Source organism: Bombyx mandarina, chromosome 23 (assembly GCF_030267445.1).
Source record: "Bombyx mandarina strain Sakado chromosome 23, ASM3026744v2".
NCBI lineage: Eukaryota > Metazoa > Arthropoda > Insecta > Lepidoptera > Bombycidae > Bombyx > Bombyx mandarina.
In genome coordinates this window covers 5852176-5877040 of record NC_143229.1, presented here as the reverse complement: position 1 = coordinate 5877040, position 24865 = coordinate 5852176, and the positions used below count along the sequence as shown (strand labels likewise).

Genomic DNA, 24865 nt, shown 5'->3' with positions numbered 1-24865 from the left:
GGCTATCGTATTCTTAAAACCACAATAATTTGCGGCGTCTATTTTTTACATCGATAGCAGCTAAATTGGTGACCTGATTTCGAGTGGTGACCATCACCGATAGACACGAGAGATGCAAATCAGCCGCTACCTACAAGTGAGATTTCACCTAAATGACCCTCATGAAGTCATATTCCAACAATAACCGTAACAACTTTAATTAGATTGACAGAAAGATTAAAAACGAGAACTCGGAATCTTTTTAGTCAACGTCTTTGTGAAATTACTACTTAACCTAATTAGGGCTCGCACGTGAAATTATTTTAATGCTGTTATGAGATACCGCTATAAAATGTAGTCATTATTAAAGCGTTGTAAAAACTTTTTTTTTTTTACCATAATCGTGGCTCAGCTCTGTATAATTATGAGATGGTTTTCAAACATCGTTAAAGTAATTGGATTTAAATAAACCTGAGATTTTTCTAGCGTCATACACATAACAATTTATTTATTGATGTAAAAAAAAAAGATTCTGTTTTATAAATATTCTTTATCGGCGTTATTGACTTGGTATAGCGGTGAACTAAGCAAAGAAAAGATGAAAAAAATATTGTTTATTTATATATATTTTAAAGTACCAAAATAAGTGATTCCAATTCATTCTTATTTAATTTAAATCAGAGTGGAGTATTTTCTATGTTTATACATATATACAAATTGTCTTAAAAAAATTTTTTTCATCAATCAACTTTTCGTTTTATCGAAAATAAAATAAGAAATCATAAAATAGTATTTTTGTTTTTTCACTCCACATATTCTAGCAAATTTTCTGCTTGCTATGCAATACCTATATAAAACTATGTATGTCTTGACTTAAGGCATAAAAAAAATTAAATAAAATAAGTAACTTGTAAATATTCCAAAAGTTCTTCCACCGATAGAAATGCGTGGTGTGCTTGTCACTACCCTCCGCATTACATTATCCTAAAATCCTATTAAAAATTGGCGTAGTGTTTTTGTAATAATAATTTTATTACAAAAAGTGTAATAATAATATTATTACTAAAAGACTACGCCAATTTTTATAAAATTACTTACTGTTGCAAAATAAGACAGCTGTTATCGTAATTCAGTGTAGATTCGTTCAGTTAAGTGTGACGTATTCTCATTTAAATATGTTTGGATTGACGTCGAGTAGATTGTAGACGGATACATTCCGCGGCCCACGCTTCGTATTGTGTGGCGTGTTGTATGTACTCTATTTGTGTCAACTTATTGTATTCTACTGTCAATATATCAATGCGGAGGATATTGAACCCTTGTCTCAAAATATATTGAGTATATTGATACGCTTATTGTTTCGGTTTTCATTAGTTGAATGATTTATTGGTTGTTATTTGAAATCGAGACGGTAGTAGCTTGCGTTACATATTTGATAGATTAGTTTTTATTAGAGTTACATAGTTCAGAGTAACACACATTATATGTTATTGAGTGTAAAGGTAGATATGACATGAAGAATATGGACATACATAGGGTCGCAGCGCATAAAATAAAACGTCCACTGTTTCAAAATCTTCTCTTATAATAATAATTAAAAAATTAATTAACGCTTTTATTACGCCTTACTCATTTTTTAACCGTCTTCGCCATCTTCCTTTTCTTTGTCATTCTGTCTGTCATTCTCTTTTCCCTTTCTGTTTTCTCTCATTCACTCTTTTCATACGTTCCGTTCTTAGTAATCCTACATACATATATAGTAAATAAATATTCCTGCAAATGTTGAAAGCTGATTAGATCTAAATTAGATCCATCGGTTTCCCTGTATACAAGGTGTTCATGACACTCAGATGATAATTTGAAACTGAATTCTAAATGGTTTGTAAATGTATTTTAGAACATCCAGACTTTCAGGTTTTAATACTAATTAAGTGAAATTAAATTAAAAATAAGACCTTACCATTGTCGACGCTGAAGATCAGTGAAGATATTGTAAGCAAACAAAACTAAGTAATGCCACGTGGCGTGTAACCTAGACCTATTTCTTGCCTTGTTTTGCGTAATAAAGTCCTTTGCGAATGTTTGTTTCATAAATGCGATGGAATAAAAACTATTTTCGTTTTATAGCTTATTTAGACAGTCGAATTGGTAAAGTCGAAAAATGTATTTGTGTTTATTTAAAATTGATCTCGTAACTAAACTATTTTGGATTTTTTAGGAACACTTGCAAAAAATTTAAAAACGAAATTATCTCCTGCACATAAACTATTAAATGATGTTCGTTTTTTATTTTAAAAAGTATGTAAGGATACCTGTCTTCTTCTTCTTCTTCTTAATTGGGCACTCCTGTCAGAGTGGTCGTGGTTACGCCGATAAAGTACACGCAAAAGCATTCGTTAAGTCCCCAATGCTTACGAGGATTGCCCTCCTGGTGATGCTCTTCCACTTGTGGACATTCGAAGTGTTTTAAGTAGACTGGACCATGGTGGACTCAATTACTTTCTATATTAGATCAGTCCAGCAGGTTGGTGATCCGCCGTGAGATCACTTGTGTTCCACTTGGCTTTGAACAACTAGACTCTCCATCAGGCCTCTTTTCTGGAGATGTACCCAAATAACTTTAAAATCCGTAATTGTACAGTTGATGATAGTTAGTTTTTGATAGCTGGGTCTGAGAATGAATCTTTAGGAGGCTTCTCCAGCATCACGTCCCTAGTGCATCGATTTTACGGTGATCCTGCAGTCTCAGAGACCAGTTTTCGGCTCCATAGAGAAAGATTAGAAACACAAGGCGTTTCATCGATCTAACGTTAGTCTTCTTAGTAAGCCTTCTCTGTCCTTCCAAATCTTTCGCAGTCGTTATTATCGTTTGAATAAAAAATTGTGGCAAAAAAAAAGTCGCCCTGTTCAATCAATACGCTGTGAACCTGTAGCGAGTCATAACATGCGAAAGATTGAAATGAGTTGATAAAGCGCTGAATGAGAAATCTCGCCGAATACGTACCTACTTTTATGAGGCGGTAATTTTGCAAGGGATTCTTTCAGCTGATACGGAGCCAATCATTACAAGGTATACGGGTTCGACATAACATACGGGCCTTAACTAGATCCACGAAAGATATCCGCGTTCTTAAATTCCACGATGGGTGTACTGGTAATCTGCACTTTATTTTGCATTTGTACAGACTTTGCGTAGAATGGAGGTTTTAACAGTTTTCACTATAAATGTCATTTAAAGAAATGTACAAAATAGTGGTCATTTGCCCAAAGATAAATTAATTGGTTTTTGAAATTCTATTACGTTTTTATTAAATACGTCAGTCATACATGTATTTCACTTCGATATTGTGCTTTAACTTATGTACCTTGTCCATTTTTTTGTTCTGTTGGAGTGTTCGATTTTATTTTATTAGTAATTGTTGACGGGATCGCGATGTTCAAAATTTGCCAAATTGGATTTCGTGTTTTTGTTTTATGTTTTGGTATCTTCAGTGAAATTGTTCTTTATTGCTCTTTGCGTCTCGGATCGACCAGGGCGGCTCGTTAACGCGACCTTTCGAATATTTATAGTATCCTCTTCAGAAAACACAATTTCCAAATCCAATGTCAATAAATTTTACATACGTTTGTTTTTTCGAGAATTCTCCTTTTTACAATGTTTTTTTTTTCCTGTTCGCCATTTACAGTAATGATGATAATAAATCATATGAGAATCAATCAGTGTATAAATGCATATTGGTTAAAAAATACTAAGTATTTTTGTGATGAAAGATAATAATTTCTAGAAAAAAAAATTATGTACCTTCAAGTTTTAGTGTGAACTGTTTGGCTAAAACACAGACAAGTAACCATTATTTTATGTGAATTAAGTTAAAATAAAATGTACATAATTATGTCAAAGAGAATTTAACAATCCAACAATCGATCTTGAAATTAAACAATCCAAAAAAATTACAAGGGCCAAGTGTTACAACAGCCCGCGATCCTACAGAAAGAACAATCCCAAAGATTCAAGATTGCTATGACTTTGTGAAATAAATTTTACACGTAACTGAAAAACCCTTAATTGACACGTTATCAGATATCGCTTGAACCACTGCTTATATAACTTTAAATACCATGCACCGTTAATATAGTCGACAAAAACCGGCAACATTTTTTCCGAAAATTGTGCTCGGAAAGTTAACAGCAAAAACGATTTATCGCGTTACAAAGCAGAGGAAAAAAAATCGCAGCTGCTAGCGATAAATCGCTCACTCTACTCGAAAAAGGAAAATAGTGCACGCTTCACGCCATACAGTCTTCCGTGAGACCGATGGCTGTTACTTGATCATTTTGTTCATCGCTTGCAAATTAAGTTTCAGAATAAAGATTTTTCTATATCGAAGCGAAGAAGCAGAATCTTTCTAGTTATTTAAACTTAGAAAATAAAATAACTGAATTATGTTGTATAAAACATTAATACTGTTGTAACAAAATTGCCATGATATTCAAAAACTAAAAGGAAATTTTGTCATAGATTTAGTCAAATATAACCAATAAACCGTAACAACATTCTCTTGGAATACGAAAATTCATCTCCGTTCGTTATAAGGAAGTCAAAGAGAAAGTGTCACGCCTTTAATCATGTAGGATTTGAGCTTTTTGCTTTATGAAATGACACGCAATCGGCGGGATTATTTGCCGCTTCCATAAAGTATGTTATTAAACATCTTCAATGTTCACGATCGATGAATAGGTGCGAGCATCGCGTGTGGCGTACTCCCTGACTCTTGATGTATGATCATCTTAATCACGGGTTCGTTTGTACGAGATTTATACTTCACCTGTTGCGTCAATTATTCACATACAGAAGTCATTCTTTTTGGTTTTAGTCTTTTATCGTCTCGCTGTTTGTCTTTGCTTGATTTTTGTTACATCATTAACAATACAGTTAGTAGTTTTCGCAGTACATAATACACGAGTTTCAATGTTATTTCGGTGCGTTCTGAATAAAACTGAAAGCAAAATTTGCGTATGTTTGCATTTAAATATTTTAGTTGAATTTCAATTGGACAATTAAGTGTGCACGTCAGTCCTTAAAAAGTTTGAAATTTTAAGAAACCCCGAGAGCACATTCTCTCTCTCTCTATCTTTCTCTCTCTCTCTCTCTCTCTCTTCGATCGGTCCCTCACTGCTGAGGATCGTGACTCCGTCCGATTCCGTCAACCAGCTGTCTCCATCGATCCGGTTTTGTAGCTTGGTGGAGTGCGTCGTTGACAGGTACCCTCAGTTCCTTCGCTATTTGGTCCGACCATCGTTTATTACCCCTAGGCATTTTTCCCTCTATTTTACCGGTCACCACAAGGCGTTCCAAATTTCTGGTAACCCTGCGTGCAACATGACCAAAATACCGCAATATTCTTTGTAGGCAGGTAATGGAGAGAGAGCATTAAGCGTTCAAAAAACGCCCCAAATAATAAATCAGACTCGAGCAAAAATCGTAACTTTCAGAACTCATCGACGTATTGTATTGAAGTAGGGACATGCTTGTCTCATATTACGATACATTGATTAAACGTGGACTAGACTAATTACGACATAGAAACGAATAATGATCATTGATGGTCCAAACCAGTCTGATGCCAAAAGGCAGGGAACGAATAGACGATTTTTTTTAAAACAATCAGTCGTGGATATATTTGGAGGGGCCAACGCTGTTTTCAACCAAAGATAATAGATACATCTACGAAACACTTACGCAATTTACACATCATATTTACAGTCTATACTATGATCTACCAATTAGTCAATTTTTAAACCAATTTAATTCACAATGGATTACCTAAGTTTGTTCATATTTTAAGTTGCCTATCTTGACCGTTATTTGGCATGACGCATTGGGTAAATATTTGTTTATATTACCAATTAATACTCGTCGAACCGAATCTCCATGCCTTGAGGAAATTCCAGATACTATTTACGTCATATATACGTTCACTGCATTGTATTATAGTTTTCCAAGCGTGCCAGCAATAAGTGCAAAATTTCAATTCATATAAAAAAAACTACGCGCCAACTCATAAAATACGTACAAAAAACAAACATTCGTTTTATATATTGAGAACATTAAATTTTAGAAGACGATAGTTAGAGAGATTCCAATTTTAAATTGCTTTCGTGACGCATACAACAAACATAATTTATCTTGTTGACCAATGAATACATGAATAAAACGAGTTATTTATTACAACAACGAACGTATTGGCGTTAAAAGAAAATGTAAATAGCTTTTATCGTACAACAGAATGATGAAAAATTGCACGTGCGTTTTTTTATCGTTTCAATAATTTAAGAAGGTTCTAGAATTCTAGATGAATCCACATCGGGGCGCATTATTTACACTACTTGTGACGTTGAATTTTAAAAATAGCATCGATTTTTTTTTTCGTTTCGATGCAAAGAACGTAACTACCAATTACGCGATCGAGTTTCCAATGTGGATAATTTGATAATTATTGAGCTTGTCACTGACACGTCAGCTCTGACCATAGCTCGTTATTGGCACCTGGTATTTTTATTGTACGAAAATTATTTTGTTCTCTTATTTTGTTGGTGGTAAAATAAGGCTACATTGCGAGCTTGCATGATCCACCACCCTACGTTTTTTTCTGCTCTGGAGAAGCGATCGTGCAATCCACTTTGAATGGAGTGGTCTTGGACCTCATGTCCCAAGACGGGTGTCAGCATGCACTGGCCTCCGCTGCTCACTTAAAACCAGTTCGTATATATATTTTTTCATCCGCAGTTACTAAACGAGTTAGAGATTCAACAGGCTCATAAAAAATCTACCCAATATTATTAGTGATTATGGCTGTAACTGGATTAGCACTTCGTAAATCGTTTTATATCCACTGACCAATGTTTTTGTACGGACCATTTGTAAGCTAATTGGCAAAAAAACGAACATCCGTTATAACACGAAGCATGAACGAGTCGTAGAGATAACGATATTTTTGAACAAATTCTATTATATATCGTTTATAACTAACTGTATCTTCGTATCGCGTGTGTTTGATGTAGATATCGGCCAAGTGTTAATTGGTACGTGTCGAAAATATTAAATATTTAACACGTTTTTCTGATTTGTGTTTGCGCCGAGTTGTTTGCTTTTGCCTGTTTGCAATAACGCCTTTTCATTTAACGTGCTTATGTTGAGTTTATTTGAAAAAGTAAAAAAAAATTAGCAGATGTGTGCAGAGGCAAATTCTGTTGACAAGAGGACAGCTTTTTTTTTTAAGGATTTGAAATTGTCAAACTTTGACCGGAACCTGGCAATAGACAATGCAACGTGATTGTCAGCGTTCACCTCTAAACGTAATAGCGAAGTTTTAATTACATTGGCCATTGTTACTATCATTCGAATCAGATCTGAGGTAATTAGTACTGATTCGGTGGTGTGGTACTGGGTGCTCCTCACCGTTGAAGGTCATCGATTCTATAATATTCTCACATCGGGTAAACATTCGTGTGATGAGCAAGTTTGTTTGCTTTTTATCTGAGTGTTTATTATCTATATATGTAAATATTTAAACTTATAAAACTCTGTAAACCTATATATCTATCAGTAATAGTGGTACCGCAGTAGTGGAAATTCGACTATAATTAATTGAAATTATAAGTTTGAACATTATTAATGTTCTATTGTCAAAGACTATCATACTTCTATAATCACAGATTTCGCCAAGACTACACTATAGACAAATTTTAATGAAGATAAACAATATGAATCTCTTTTCAATTTGACCACAGACATTAAGCAATGACAAAAGTTTGAATGTAAATAAAAGGTATATACATGCGTGTGTGTCTAATACATGGTAGTGTGTGTAATGTTTTTTTTATTGATTTAATATATTATTATAGCATAATTTAAAAAAAAATATCAATATGCACTCCTTCTCTATAGTCAAAGAAGAAGAAGTCTCTATAGTCAAGTAGAAAATTTCATATTCCTCCGTCCGTGCATTTTGCGTAAAAAGGGGTAAAAAGTTTTTGCTTCGCGTATTAATATATAGATTCTGTCTGCAATTTAAAATCGAACCTATGACGCATTTCCGCCTAGAAAGAAAAACCAAATATATTATTCTAACGTACCCAAGATCTTATGCCTCAAGGTGGGTAGTGTAATTTACTGTATGATTGTTTTACGTCAGAATGTGAATCCCGCCACGCTTCTTGAGATATGATTTCCAAATCTCAATAGCATTGTGCAATGTTATCCAGTTCCTAACATTGTATTATAATTGTACATGATATGTTTCCATGTTTTACTGCTTAATAGAATGTTACCGAGAATCCGCCTACCCACCAAAGCAAATAAAAAAATAAACCACAAAAGTTAAAACAATACGAATGAAATGGAATTCAGAATCGGGACTTTGATCTGAAATTAACAATTAGTTAGGTACTAATTATTTTGAACAACCTTTTGTTCCATAATAACTAGATTGCAACAATTATAACATTCTAGGTAATTTTCACGTCCCGTGAACTAATTGTTGTGAATGCATGTGTACAGTTTTTAAGCTGAATGTATTTTGTTTATTATTGTTATATGCTTTTTTTCAAAGCGTTACTTTGTGTCACTCAATTCATTGTTATTCCCAGAAAACGCGCGTTTTTACTTTGTTTTTTTAATTTTATTTATTGCTTAGATGGGTGGCTCACAGCCCACCTGGTGTTAAGTGGTTACTGGGAGCCCATAGCCATCTACAACGTAAATGCGCCACCCACCTTGAGATATAAGTTCTAAGGTCTCAGTATAGTTAGTTACAACGGCTACCCCACCCTTCGAACCGAAACGCATTACTGCTTCACGGCGGAAATAGGCGGGGTGGTGGTACCTACCCGTGCAGACTCCCAAGAGGTCCTATCACCAGTGATTACGCAAATTATAATTTTGCGGGTTTAATTTTTATTACACGATGTTATTCCTTCACCGCGAACCCCGTCTTGTATGTTAAAAATATCGCAAAGTATTATTAGATTTACGACTTATTATAAAACCTTCATCTAACACGTCGATAATTCAGTGTGTTCATAAGTTCAATTAAAATATGTAGATGTTTTTACCATCACATTTCTCATCACTTACGCTGTTAGTCGGGGTCGAGCCGGCCCCCTCCGTGATTTATCAGGCTGGCATCTTCGACCCGCAAACAACCTCGTTTGTGGCTCGCTTGTTATTTATAATTTATTTTTAACTGTCCACGTTTTGTGACCGTCGTTTTAGTATGTTAGTGTGACCAACGTCCACGGAACGGATACGGTATTATTTCGTTCGTTACAAAAAATAAAACATAAGGTAACTAAACTAACTAACTGTTGATGAGATGAGTGATAGGCACTGACGCCGAAATTCATAGAATAAGGGTTAGCTTCATTTTTTTTGCACCTTTTCCTATATCTATATACAAAAAAATAATTTAATTCTTCAATTTTGACTATTATTCGTTGAAATGCACACATAATTTTGTATTGATAATATGAAACAGTAAATCATAGAACAAACAGATGAATAAAAAAATTATTACGATTATTTTACCTACTGTAAGTCTTTATTTAATTTTTTTTTTTTTTTTTTGCATTTGTACAATAAAAACAGCAGGAAATTAATTAGTTGATTATTCCCAATCATTGTACCCGATGTATGTTGTACATTTTTGTTGCCATAACCATACGTATGCCATAACCAACTTGATAGTAAATGGTCACCGTCGCTTTTGACTCCAGCAACCCTGGGAAAATAGCGAAATTGCTACCCAGGGCTAAATTAATGAACTGTCACTGAATCTAATTGTATAATTTACCCTACCTTTAAAACATTAGGTAGGTGATATGATATAGTTGATGTTGATATAGTTGGTATATTTTGGTGGGAGATATATTCAGCGGTGGACGTATGTGGGCTGATGGTGATTAATGCTATTTAAAAACTTTTAATGGATTTTTTCAATCAGATATATAATTGGAAAAGTACAATAATAAATTATTAAATTTATTTCTTCGTTTTTACTGTTCTTTAAAATATGGTGATGTCTTAATTCGAATCGACGACAGACGATTAAAAATAGATCAGAGTGATAATAAATACGATGAAATGAAACACAAATAAATCACTGCACAGTAATCGTTCAACAGAAGCTTGGTACTAATTTTACCTGAACTTCGCAGATTCGACGTATCTGTCTTGTAAAGCCGGCTGGAGTTCGCTGTGGGATAGGGACCCCCTAGTTAACCATAAACTGTTATTAGTATAAATCTTAGGGATCAAGAGAAACTTCTCGACCAATTTAGCGTTCATATAGCTTTAAAACTAAGCAATATTACAATATTCGTAGATACATTTTGAGTATAATATGTCTCATATAATATTTTACACTCATTAGTAGATACAGACTATTATTAATCGTCGTAATAAATATGGATTTATGCAAATAAGTACCTAATGAAATACCGGTTCGTATAAATATAATTTAAGTTTAATCGTTGAGGTTGATACATTTTTAAATACCATACTAGATAGCGCCCACCGGGTTGCATATTGAAAATGAGAAATAATTATGTTTTTACGCGCGTGGGTTGAAGCCACAGCCCGGTATTATGTATAATAGGAATGCTATGTATTCTTTTTTTTTTTATTGCTTAGGTTGGTGGACGAGCTCACAGCCCACCTGGTGTTAAGTGGTTACTGGAGCCCATAGACATCTACAACGTAAATGCGCCACCCACCTTGAGACATAAGTTCTAAGGTCTCAGTATAATTGCAACGGCTGCCCTGCCCTTCAAACCGAAACACATTACTGCTTCACGGCAGAAATAGGCAGGGTGGTGGTACCTACCCGCGCGGACTCACAATAGGTCCTACCACCGGTAAGTAATTCTGAAATATGCGTTACATTGGAAAGTTACATTGTATACTGTATCAATAAGTAAATTGATAAATAAATAATAAATAAATCTTAAGCAATGAATGAAATGTATTCAAATCTTAGCTGTATATTTTTTTTATTTTTGATGTTAATGCACTGTCTATTGCACCTATAATTGAGGTGACATCTGCCATGAACTTTTGTCAATTTGTCAATGTTTTGTATTGATGATCACTTTGTTGGTGCGACTTAATAAATAAATAAATAAATAAATAAATTAGATTGTACTTTTTTACCCACCTATGTAAAGCTCACCCTCTTTAAGAACGGTTAGCTGGTAGATAACTGAATTGTTGAATTAAGCTCGCCATTTTTATAACTTTTCGCAATTATTATATTGTATTAACTGTGCGTGTACAATAAAGAATAAAGTAGAAATGGATTAGTAAAAAACAATTCGAAATTCGATAGCTCACGTTGTCATGCAGCGATGTACTGCACAGTTTGGCTACATGATTTGACCATCGACGCACACGGCAGATTTACAGTGCTCACTATAATTTATGGCGATGTTCGATCTAGATGTAATTTAATGTAGCCGGCGCGCATAAATCAAGCTCATCCACAGTTCGAACCGATATCTACAGGTATGTAGGTACATACGACTTGTAAAACTGAGGTTGTCGATGCGTAGTATTTACATTTAAGTATAACCACGAGTCCGTATTGTTTACTCGATCGTTCTACTGCAAACGTTAAAATGGTGATTGACTCGGTGGTTCAGTAGTTAGCCTGTCCTGACTATTGCACCGCGGTTCGTGGGTTCGATTCCCACATCGGGCAAACATTCGTGTGATGAACAGGTTTGTTTGCCCTTTGTCTGGGTGTTTCTCTACATATCGTCTTCTCGCATTAAAACTGTATAATTTCAGAACTTACTAATTTCACAGGAGAGTGTTTTAAAGGTTTAACGTGTAATATTTTTAATATTAATCATCTTTGCAACATATATTATTGAATTTTTACCAGTTACATTATCAGTCGTTTAAAGTAAGATAAAATTATGTTATCATTTTGTCAATAGTAGTAAAACATAAGTAAACAGAAAAAAATTAAACTACGCTCTTTTGACAGTATTTTTGAGAAAAATACTGGTGATAGGTACCAAATGTTTCCGCATATTAACTCAATTTCGAATATTTTTGGGAACTGTACACTTTTAATGCGAAAAGGCGATATGTATTTACATCTAAACGTATATATGTCAGTCTCTGGTACTGATAACATAAGGAATGCTAATTTGGGGCTACATGACCGTGCGTGATGTTTCCAGATATTATTATTATTTACTTACTTAATATACATTTTATTAATAAGATCTGTAATAAATGTGTGTAATTTATCAAGTAACGACTTGTCATCGATATAATTAAAGGTGTTGGGATAACGTCGGGTCTTAACACGAACATTAGACACGTACTTCTTCTATAAGAAATGAAATTAAAATGCATCAATTTATTGGAATCATGTTGAGAGAAAACACGGTCAAAGACTTTGTCAATAAATTTAAGCAGACTTCAACGATCAGAATATATAATCGGTTTAGTATATCATTAAATAATGTATAGGTATATATTCTGAGATTTTGTGTAAAAAACTACATTAAAATATTTAACGATCTTCCGGTTTATTTTATTTTATCACAGCGCGGTAACGAAAATTTATTTACCTGTGCACACTGTCGTATCAAATCTTAACACTTCTTATCTTTAGTTCTTAAACCTCTGTTTGTTATCTGAAGATTCGCATTTTCCGAACTTGATTTTTTTAAAAGTGTAGTCTTCTTCTTCTTGCTTCGGTTTCCTCAATACTGAGTGTCGTGACCACCTCCTCGCAACAAGAGTTTATTCCGGATCATGCCGAGTGTAGAGCATCGTGAACTCTGGTGTCGAGGGCAGTGCGGATCTTGTGAGCCAAATGTGTCGGGCCTCCACCTCGTGGTCTTCTTCCGTCCACCTTGTCAGTCACCATTAGCTTCTCGAAGCTGCCGTTATCGGTTATTATATTATTAAAAGTGTAGTAAACACGAAATTAAAAAACTACATCATTAGTTCCTGGTGGTAGGACTTCTTGTGCAGTCCGCACGGGTAGATACCACCACCCTGCCTATTTCTGCCGTGAAGCAGTAATGTGTTTCGGTTTGAAGGGTGGGGCAGCCGTTGTAACTATACTTGAGACCTTAGAACTTATATCTCAAGGTGGTTTGGCGCATTTACGTCGTAGATGTCTATGGGCTCCAGTAACCACTTAACACTAGGTGGGCTGTGAGCTCGTCCACCCATCTAAGCAATAAAAAATAAACAAAAATACGGCAATTTTATTATCATTCGTGTAAAGTGGCTTATAAACAGCCTTACTGTTTACTAAACGATTATAATTCAGGCAATTACTTTCCCGAGCGTGGACCATCGACGTATTCAGGTTTTACTTGGTTCGCTACGATACTGGCAGGAGGAAATAGCTACAGGACATACCAGAAACCAAGAGTAACGTTTAGATGGATGCGGCATTATTATTATTTTTAAATTCTTTCAATATGAATCATACGAAATCCTGACTTAGATAACAACGCACAAAACATATACTCTACACTTCCATGGACACATTTTACTCTCGTAGTAGCTGGTTTTAGTTGTATAAGAACTTTTTTGATTCAATGAGAAACATTTAAAATACAGTTTGTAAGAATTGTTACATTGTAGACATGTTTAGAAACACGCACGTTATTTGCTAAAGACGACGACCATCTATACTAATACTAATATATATATAATATTATATTATATATTATAAAGATATAAAGAGGAAAGATTTGTTTGTTTGTTTGTTTCGAATAGGCTCCGAAACTACTGGACCGATTTGAAAAATTATTTTTCCATTAGAAGCCGACATTGTCCCTGATGAACATAGGCTACTTTTTTTTTTATTTTTATTTTTTTGGTTTCATGTGTGTTTTAATGTTTCGGAAGCGACGCGAGGGCGGGTCGCTAGTTTACAAATAAGAAAAAATATAAGTTTCTCGTTATTTTAAAATTTAAATATCATATCCAGTTTTAATTGTTCGTCGTGAGGTGCTCGGCGACTAATCGAGCTCACGGCAGCGTGTCGGCGAGCCACGTACACTCGATCCGATACATTTTTTGTGTTCCATTCCTTTAGACGTAGATGGGTAGACCGGATCAGGGTTAGTCACATAGATTAAACTAGCGTTGATGATCGAACACTGACGTTTGAATAGCGAAATATATAAATTTAGTGCAACAAGGGGATCTTTTTGTAAGCGTAGATTAGAAAACCGGTATGGTTTTAAGCGGTTACCGGAAGATATCTCAACATTTATGCCGCCGTAAACCTTGAGATGTTAAGGCGAAGTCACAATCGCACTGAAATAACGACTATCCTGCTCTCTAAAACAGAAATTAAACTGTTTCACAGTGAAAGTATTATGGATATCAATCAGTTTATTTGTATGATCACCTGTGCATTTCACGTTTAGATGTTGTTCCTTCCTTCGTTAAAGTATTTTAAGGCACAATTGACTAAGTCTGAGGACAATCGAAACGCGGGGAATTGTAATAATAACAACATCGCGTAACAGATGTACAATCGATTTAATAGTGCAAAGGTAATGGCTATCTATAAAATTAATTTAGACGAAACAAGAATCATCAGTCAGCTTTGGAAAAACAACAACAATAAACAGTTTATTTCTAACAAATATTCGACGGCTACTCGTTACTCCATCCGCCCAATATGGGAACATAATAATTTGTTTATATAGGTACAATGTACGACGCATTTCGTTTTAACGCAACCAAGCCGGCAGGTCCATCGAGATAAACAGGTCCACATCGTACAATGCAGATTAAACGTTACTTACTTTTGAGTAAATTATTGAGCTCGCCACACCGAATATTATTTTTCTCGGAAAGAGATAGATCGCTTAAGCGATTTTACGGGAAATTAATTTTGGCATTGAGCGACAGCGGCGGACTCGCCGCGCTTCGTCGCGATGATTTGTAGCGATCCGACCGTTATCGATGATGACGCGTACGGTTTACTCAACGAAAGGGGTTGAGTATTGTAACTTAGTATGTTTAGCAATTTTCAGCTTAGTGATCTGTCTAATAGTGATTATTTTTTTGGCATAGGTTTTTCCCGAGGCCATACAATTGACCTTAGGGTGCCTGTCCAGCGGAGCGGAGCGAGGCAGCGGAGCGGAGAATCGGATAAATATTAACCAATAAGATTGCACAAAATCATTTTGCAATGTTATGATTTTGATTTTGTGCAATCTTATTGGTAATATTTCTCCGTTTTTCCGCTTCGGTGGACAGGTACCCTAACTCTGTACTAATGAAGGTTTGCCTACATAATTTATACCTTTTTATAGGATATGAGGGGATATTTAGCTACATATGTACTATATACTTCGGAGAGTTTAGAATTAACGTGGCTTCTAATCAATTATCAGATAAACTTTTATGATGAAGAAAGGGTTCAACTTTAGTAGGTACTATACGCAACATTCCTAGACACTTGAATATTTCCGATTGGATAATATAATATTTAAGCTCGTGACTCGTCCGACAGCGTACCGAACGGAAGTTACCGACTCACGAAACATCCCTTCTCAGTACCGACAGATTCTTGAGACGCTGGATCCGTCATTAACATTTTATTAATATAGAATTCCGGGGTATAATTTGTCAGATTTATATCGAGTTCGTTATGTCTATTCGTTCGTAGCAACGAATCTTTGGGAGAGGGAATCTTAGTAGATTGGCGGAACTCATAAGAGCGGTGGTAGTACGGCAACCGATAACCGGACACTCGTCATAATATGGTAAGCTGGAATAGCACCGCACATAATATAATTAAGATTAAACAGCCAATCGCCCATATTGTTCGAAATTCAATAGTCCACACCTCACACGCTTGCATGTAATAGACTAAGACAGAGATAGAGAGAAAAATAATCAAATGTTGGGTCATAAAGATTTTTCGTTATGTGACGGTTTCTTCAAAAACAACGATACTGCGACCGGGAATCGAACCCAGACTCCACATGATACAGTATTCTGTGTAAACAACGATTGAAGCGGTTCGAACGATACTATTTATTTCTCAGCTTTTATGATTACTGTTCGATACCACCCTCGGCACTACCCATTTTTATTATCATTGAATAAACTTACAATTTCGCTGACGTTTGACAAAACTGTAAACTTCTAAATTGGAAACTTTATAAGGGATCGGAAGGCTTAGAGCTCTTACAAACAGTTTAATCGAAGTTAAGCAACTGGCGCATTAACTTTCCGCTTTTGGTGAGGCACAATCGTTAAGTAGACTAAAATAAATTTCGTGGGAAGCTTCCTAACTCCCGCCGAGACGGTTACTGTGAATGTAAATAGGTCCTGGGCACTCCGTCTAAGGTGTATATTCGTTTAAATAAAATTTAAACGAGACGTTTCGATAATAAAGTTATTGAAAGTGGTAATAAGATTAACGGCTCGTTCGTTGCGCGTAAATCACGATGCATTACGTCGCCGCACAGTGGGTCGATTCTATGATTTTAGTGACTTAGGGACCAACTTTGTTTTTTTATATATTTTTTTATGTAGATAGATAGAGCTCGTTAATCTCAATAATAATTGTTTTGGGCAAAAATTACAAAAACTTTATAGTTTGGTCAGAAAAATGTGTTTTGTGATTTTTTTGTATGGAGCGGGTCACATTAAATTAAATTCCTGCTAAGTACCGCGAGGTCCCGCTTTGAAACTTTATTTTCCTTATACCTTGTCTAGTCTACTATCATTTGATGCTATGAACATGTGCATAAAGTTGCAACTCTGCCAAATAAATGGATCGAAAAAAATTAATAAATACATAGAATAAAAACCTTTATATTTTTTTTCGTAAGTGCTTTTAAGTTAAATTTGATATGGATTAGTAAGTAAAAGCACGTAATGATACCCATAATTACATAATACCTAACAGCAATACATTTAGTAGGTCTCTAATTATGCAATCTCTCTAAATATTATATATTTTGTTTCACCTTTCGATCTTTGGGTCAGAAGACGAAAGAAGATTGTGTAAAATATCCTCATTAGTCGACGTTCTACTTCTCATTCTTGAATAACATCTCTCTGTATATTTCCGAAAATCTTTATTGCGAGCTTCCGCTGCCTCTTCCGAGAGTTTACCTATACGAATGGCACCAAAGTTCTTCATTATTATATATCACTGCCATGTGCTAACAATTTATGGATACTGGAAGGCATATATAATACCAGGGATATACATTAACATACAATTCTGCAGTATATCTAAAAAATTCCGAAAATTTGGAAACGCGCTCTCCAGATGCAACAGAGTGAAGAATCACGTGAAGCCTCTCTATTAAATCTTTACGTATTCCTGTTATGCGGGCTGTTTCTTCTGCATCCCTGAAAAATCTTCTGGCAGTATTGCCATCATTGGTTGTTCCTACTCCTTGCTTGACAACATCTTTAAGTAAACCGCATTCCTTTTTAAACGCTTGCTGTATAGCGCTCTTTCTGATTGATATTTTTCTTTGTCATCCCCCCTTGCAACCCCATTTCTTGAAGTCCAAACGATAAGACGCAAACAAAAAAGTGTCATATAAAAAATAATCTCACAGGAAACTACATATGATGAAAAAATTGTGAAGTAATAAAATTATATTTACCGATATGAAGTAAGCACTCCATGCTCTCCACTCCACTTCCATTTGACTCCATACAGAGGAGGGCCGTTCGGATTGTCGATAATCCCATTCTCACGGATCGTTTGGAGCCTCTGGGTCTGCGGAGGGACTTCGGTTCCCTCTGTATTTTGTACCGTATGTTCCATGGGGAGTGCTCTGAGGAGTTGTTCGAGATGATACCGGCATCTCGTTTCTACCATCGCACCGCCCGCCACCGGAGTAGAGTTCATCCATACTACCTGGAGCCACTGCGGTCATCCACAGTGCGTTTCCAGAGATCTTTTTTGCCACGTACCATCCGGCTATGGAATGAGCTCCCCTCCACGGTGTTTCCTGAGCGCTATGACATGTCCTTCTTCAAACGAGGCTTGTGGAGAGTATTAATCGGTAGGCAGCGGCTTGGCTCTGCCCCTGGCATTGCTGAAGTCCATGGGCGACGGTAACCACTCACCATCAGGTGGGCCGTATGCTCGTCTGCCTACAAGGGCAATAAAAAAAAAAAAAAAAAAAAAATGCATCTTATCCAGGCATGTAAAGATGGCATTCCATACTGGAATATTTCTTCATTATTTTCTCTATGATAAGCAAGTCACTCCAAAAAACTCTGACGGTTTTGCTTTGCAAATATCACAGACAGCAGAAAATGTTTCTGAAAAATATGAGGTTATTTTGCTGTCCATCATCATCATGTGCAATTGATGCTTAACTTCAGAAGTCTTTCTATTTCTTCTGTTATGCTAGCTTTTATAATTGTCACTGTTGACTGCGTTTCTTTTGTAAATTTAAACATTATTGGACGGCAATAAAAAGTTGATGAGGTCGTTTTCCCAAACAATTGTTCCATCAAATTTCTGAAGCCTTATAAGAACTAGACTGACCATGAAAATAGATGAATCATCAAACTCTGTTTCAGTTTTTTGTTTATAATTACTTTGACCTGGGGCTCTATCAAAGCCTATTTGCTTATAAGCAGTAGCTCTCTTGCAGAGTCCAAATCCGAAGTAATCACATCTAAAAGCCTATATAGCGCCAAGTTTAGTAATGCTTGCATTTTAATAGCAGCTCCTTCTTTAGTAATAATTACCTCGTCTTTCCCTGGATAACATTTGGTCTTTTCTTGCTTAATTTTATATTAAGAAGGGTATAAATCAGACCCATTTTCACTTGCTGCTTCTCTTAGGTTTATATACTGCCACTTAATTTAAGTGAAACTAATATTGCCTTATCGGGAGAATATGTACTACTTTTCACTTTACTTGTAATTAAATACTCATTAACTTTTTCTAGATCTTCGGGGTGATTTGACAAGTGGTTCATTATTTCTCCTACATCTTCATTTCTAGTGTTACTCAAACTAGTAATTGTAGTAGTTTTCATTTCATCCAGGGATAACGAAAGCGATTGGTAAATTTTTTCAATGCGTCTTCGTTTTTGCCTGGATCCCAATTCTTCAAAAGGTTTTCGAGGTGCAAAAATAGATGTCGAGGCTTCTGTAATACATTTGAGGGTGGTACATTTTCAACATCTTCAGTATTAGAAATCTCGAGCCTTTCATGTGCAGTGTTGATAGCTTCAGGTATCATTCCTTCAGGCCAGTTTATTGCACATTCTAACCAATCACATTTTTTTCTTATAAACTGTGCTAACATGGGACTACTTCGTTTCCATATTGCACTTATATTTGAACAAAATTGCGTACTGAATTTTTGGAGCTCAACATTTTTCTCTTCGGTCACGTTTATTTGATTTTGTAGGAATTGAAAGAGTTTTTTATTATCAGACAGCGACTGTAGTTGCTCTCTTAAAATCATAAATAATCCTAAATTGTTAACAAAATTATCAATTATAACGGAAACAGCAAGATCACAACGACAATCACGAGATGTTAGTAGTAGTACGAATAAACGAACACTAGTTAGTATATAATAAACATGGTCACTTTATACTTCCAGAGACAAACAAATGTTTACTATATTTTCTACTACCCAGTAATGGCTACTTAACTAATTATCCTCATTAAATAATGTTAACTATCTTAATAATTAGAGAGATTGCTTAATTAGAGACCTACTAAATGTATTGTTGTTAGGTATTATGTAATTATGGGTATCATTACGTGCTTTTACTTACTAATCCATATCAAATTTAACTTAAAAGCACTTACGAAAAAAAATATAAAGGTTTTTATTCTATGTATTTATTAATTTTTTTCGATCCATTTATTTGGCAGAGTTGCAACTTTATGCACATGTTCATAGCATCAAATGATAGTAGACTAGACAAGGTATAAGGAAAATAAAGTTTTAAAGCGGGACCTCGCGGTACTTAGCAGGAATTTAATTTAATGTGACCCGCTCCATACAAAAAAATCACAAAACACATTTTTCTGACCAAACTATAAAGTTTTTGTAATTTTTGCCCAAAACAATTATTATTGAGATTAACGAGCTCTATCTATCTACATAAAAAAATATATAAAAAAACAAAGTTGGTCCCTAAGTCACTAAAATCACAGTATCGACCCACTGTGCGCCGGCGACAGGCATCCTCGTATCGCATTACAGTGGATTAATTGTAGCCGAGCTGTTCGCGGCGACAATTGAAACGGTTACTACGCTTGACTTAAGATTCTTTTTTGAATATTAATCGGAGGCCGCAAAGTGATCGCGATACAATGACCAATGAATTTAGCGACCGTACTAATTGTTGATCGTATTATTTCGGTCGAGTTTCTGTTCTATAATTTCTATATGTAGCCTTGGAAGGTTTTAGATTAAGTACAAAGCACATACCGGCACCTAACTTTGGAAAACGCTCGAAGTCTCTCCCCTGTATCGTATGACGGTTATCCCATGTGAATCACTAATACCCATAATACCCATAAGGGCTCACAGCACGCTCGCTATTTCAAGTAACTGTAAAAAATCTTTGCTAAATGTATAACGCGCTAACGACCTTTACAAGATATGTTTGTATAATATAGAAGTTCCGAACAACAGCATCCTTTTATCTACCGATTACTAGCACCAGCTCGGTGTAAAAACATCATTGATGCTTCCTATTTCGTCTTCTCGCATTAAAACTGTATACATAATCTCTAAACTTACTAATTTTACAGGAGAGTGTTTTAAAGGTTTAACATGTGATATTTTTAATATTAATCATCTTTGCAACGTTTATTTTTTATTTTTTACCAGTTACATTATTTGTCTTTAAAAGTAAGATAAAATTATGTATTAATTTTGTTAAGAGTAGTCAAAACATAGGTAAACTAAAAAAAAATTAAAACTAAACTACGCTCTTTTGACAGTATTTATTTATGAGAAAAATACTAGTGATGATATCAAAAGATTCCGCATATTAACTCAATTTCGAATATTTTTAGAAATTTTACACTTTTAATGCGAAAAGTCGATATATGTCCGATATAGCTCTTGTTTAAAACGAATTATAACGGAGATCAGCTAAATCCAGAACGATATGTAGTAAAAAAAAACCTATAAAATTTTACTTGGTAAAATATAGTTTTATAACTTTCTCGTCCATTAATAACGTCACGTACCGTCTATGAACCGTGTAATATTTTATGACATTTACATGAAGCCCATACGCTATTTATGTGCGAGATGGGTGGCGCCACGCTGTCCCACGGGTGAGGCACGTCGACTCATCCACTCCTTTCATGTATTTGTATTCAACGCATTCAGTCCCGTCTTCCAGCACCTCTTCCATAGAAAGTAAATATAAATGTTGTTGAACGTTACCAATGAATTATTTATATTCATTTTTAATTGATTGTTAAGAGTCCATTCATTCTGTGGGTTTGTAATTGTTTATTCATCTAAAGTCCGTGATACAGGTGGCGTGCGTATGTCTTACAGTTGTTGAATAACAACACATAAAAAAAACCTTCGTTATTACGTCCCTTCCGCGAAATTTTCAAACAAATTAAACTTGGAGGTCCGTGGTTACATTGGCAATGGGGCTTCCATAAAATTTCACACTTCGTGATGAAAGTTTTAACACAATTACCCAGTCCGCGGCCATTTCCTCCGACCCTCGGTAACTGGACAGGAAAAAACTTGGGGAAGAACAAACTAACCAGCGACAATCCATTCCGGCGACACACGTATGAACTTTTATGTACCCATTCTGGAATTGCCGTGTACTCATCAACTAAAGTATTCAACGTTTGTGGAACACGTGTAATATTCTTGTTATTCGGATTTTAAAGTGCTCACGAAAACGAAAGTATCGCTTAGGTTTCCCGAAAAAAATAATACAGTCAGGTTTTCACGAAAATCAATTACCGATTCGCATTCTATTTCGAACTGCTCTAGTAAATATTGATAGATTCAGACATGCTTCGAAGCTCGGGCAAGCGCTGGGATTAGCCCAAACTTGGTCCTTTGACCGACCCTGCGTTGTTTGTCAGGTGTTCGGTCCGCCGACTCAATGAGACGCTGTTGTGAATTCCAATTGCAAACGGTGACAGTTTCTACTCCACTGTCTTCTTATTGATTTGTTTGATTTTCGTCCGGTTCTCTTGGGAGACGATTCCAATTAGAAATAATAATAGGTATAACGGATTTATTTGGGTTAAAAACAACGTTGCGTTTTTATTTCCTTGCAAAATGAATGTAGAAGTTTCAATCAATAAAATGACTGTCAAATTATAATCATACTAGCGGCCCGCTCCGGCTCCGCTCGGGTCTTTAACAAAATTTTCAACGATAATTGACGTTGTTTTATTTTTTTAAATAAAAGAACACTTATTGTGGCATAACTATAATAATTAGACATATGCTGTCGCGACACTTTTTGTAAATAATAATGTGCTCTTCAAAGTTGTAGTACATTATTTTATTCTATCATCAATAGTTTTCGCAGGGCACGCGATGTAAAGAATATTTTAGGTAATTTCTTACACCTTGGGTTACACTATTGGAGTTTTAGTAAGGATCCGTAATTTTTTTCAATAAAGATTATAGCCTATGTCACTCAGGAATGTGTGATCAGTGTGAATCAGTGTAGCTTCCAAGCAGTGAAAGAATTTTTCAAATCGGTTCCTTAGTTTCAGAGCCTATTCAGTACAAACAGACAAACAAATCTTTCCTCTTTATAATATTAAGTATAGATTTAAAAAAAGAACGCTATAAAACCATGTGAATGAATTACGCGCAATGATTTCCATGAGGACGTCTCGCTATGGCGTCCCTTCTCTTCATGTCGGTCGCGTGCTCCGTCCTTGATCCAATCAAAAGTTTGCAAATTTGTTTACATATATCACGACGCATTTCGTTTCACGATATTCACCACACGTAAACTGTGCTCCATGCGACGACACCTCTTTTGATGCCCCCATATTATGGAAGCCTCGGTGCTAATAAAATGCCACCGACCTCACGAGACATGTTTGTCATATAAACGAAATTTGATTTTGTACGTGATTTCGTATTCCGTAACCAATTTTATCACATCTTTGTTTGTTACACATGCGAAACTATTTCCGTTATCCGGATTCGCGGAGTTCAAGACCCATGAGATTTCCTCACGAGTACCTCCTTCTTCATATCTCACACGGCCTTCACCTCATAATATTTGGACAGAACTATTCATATTTTGCATCTTATTAGAAGTATCGCTAAATTATTTGTAGTCCACGAAGTATATTATATTATAATAAATGTCTATATATCTTTCTTATACCTTTCAAAATTTAAACGAGCAATTCTTTTATATATACCTAGTCAGGTCATAAATTCTGTCACATGTTTAATGTAAAATAATTGAAACAAGTTTATTCATTATGTAACCATTCATATACCAAAATGAACTTAACAAAACATAGATTCTTATGACACTAAAGTTTATTCAAAATGACCTCCGTGATTTTGAATACAGGCCTTCAATCTGCGCGGCCAGTCGTCTATCGCAGCACGAACGAGGTCCATGTCAATATCGGCGGCTGCCTTAATCAAGGATGTCTTGAGTGACTCCAAATTGGGATGAGGCTTTGAGCACGCATTTTCTTCCAAGTGTTGCCATATCTTGTAATCTAACGGATTCAAATCTGGACTGGAGGAGGGCCAATCTTCGTGCCGGATGAAGTCGATTTCACGCGCCGCCAGCCAGTCTTGTGTGCTCTTCGCTCTATGAGCTGGCGCCGAATCTTGTTGGAATACCCAGTGCCTGTTATTGAACATGGTATGAGAAACAGGTTCCACAAGGTTCGTCAGGACTGTATTTTGATACACAACGGCATTCGTTTTTACACCTTTCTCACAAAAATGTACCTCTGTTAAGCCCCAATAAGAAACTCCCAACCATACCATGAGCGAGGATGGAAAATGACCTCGTTGGACACGCGGAATACGGTTGCTCGCTTCTTCACTACTGTGTGCGTACACCTTATCATTTTGTTTGTTGTAGCTCTCTTCTACGGTAAAAATTTTTTCATCCGAAAAAAGAATTTCCCGATATTTTTTTCCCGCGTACCGCTTCAGCAAAGCGCGGCATCTCTTCAGTCTCAGGTCCATTAGACGAGCATTCAAACGATATCCTGTTTTTCTTCGATATGCCCGAAGCCCTAAGTCTTCATTTAACACCCTTTTCACCGTGGTTCTGCTTAACCCCATCTGAAGGGCCAACAGTTTCTGCTTACGTTTGGGATTTCTTTGAATTCGCGCCTTCACAGCTTTTATCACTGCTGGAGTCCTAACAGACCGAGGGCGACCACTTCTTGACCGGTCATCTACACTAGAGTCTTCATTGTATCGTTTGATGTTACGATAAACGAATCTTTTGGTTATATTCAAATTTTTCAGTATGTTAAAAATTTGAATTGGCGCGTTACCGCAACGATGCAACGCAATAACTGCAACACGGTCTTCTTTAAGCGTCCACTCCATATTTAAAAATGAGTAAAATTCTAAAAAGTATACATTTTTATTTTCATGAACAATTCGAAATTCGAATTCAATAAACTTTTTCGTGGTCAGCATTCTAAAAGAAAAGTTTTTACTGTGTGACAATACTTATGACCTGACTAGTTATAATCTGAATCTCGGAAACGGCTCCAACGATTTTCATAAAATTTTGTATACAGGGGATTTCGGGGGCAATAAATCGATCTAGCTACGATTTATTTTCAGAAAATGTTGTTTTATTCGTGTTTTCA

The 24865-nt window shown here is 35.6% G+C and overlaps 1 protein-coding gene across 1 annotated transcript in view; it reads left to right on the top strand.

Moving 5' to 3' along the window:
- Su(var)3-3 (lysine-specific histone demethylase Su(var)3-3) overlaps window positions 1–24865 on the top strand; it is a 344797-nt gene that overhangs the window by 229273 nt on the left and 90659 nt on the right.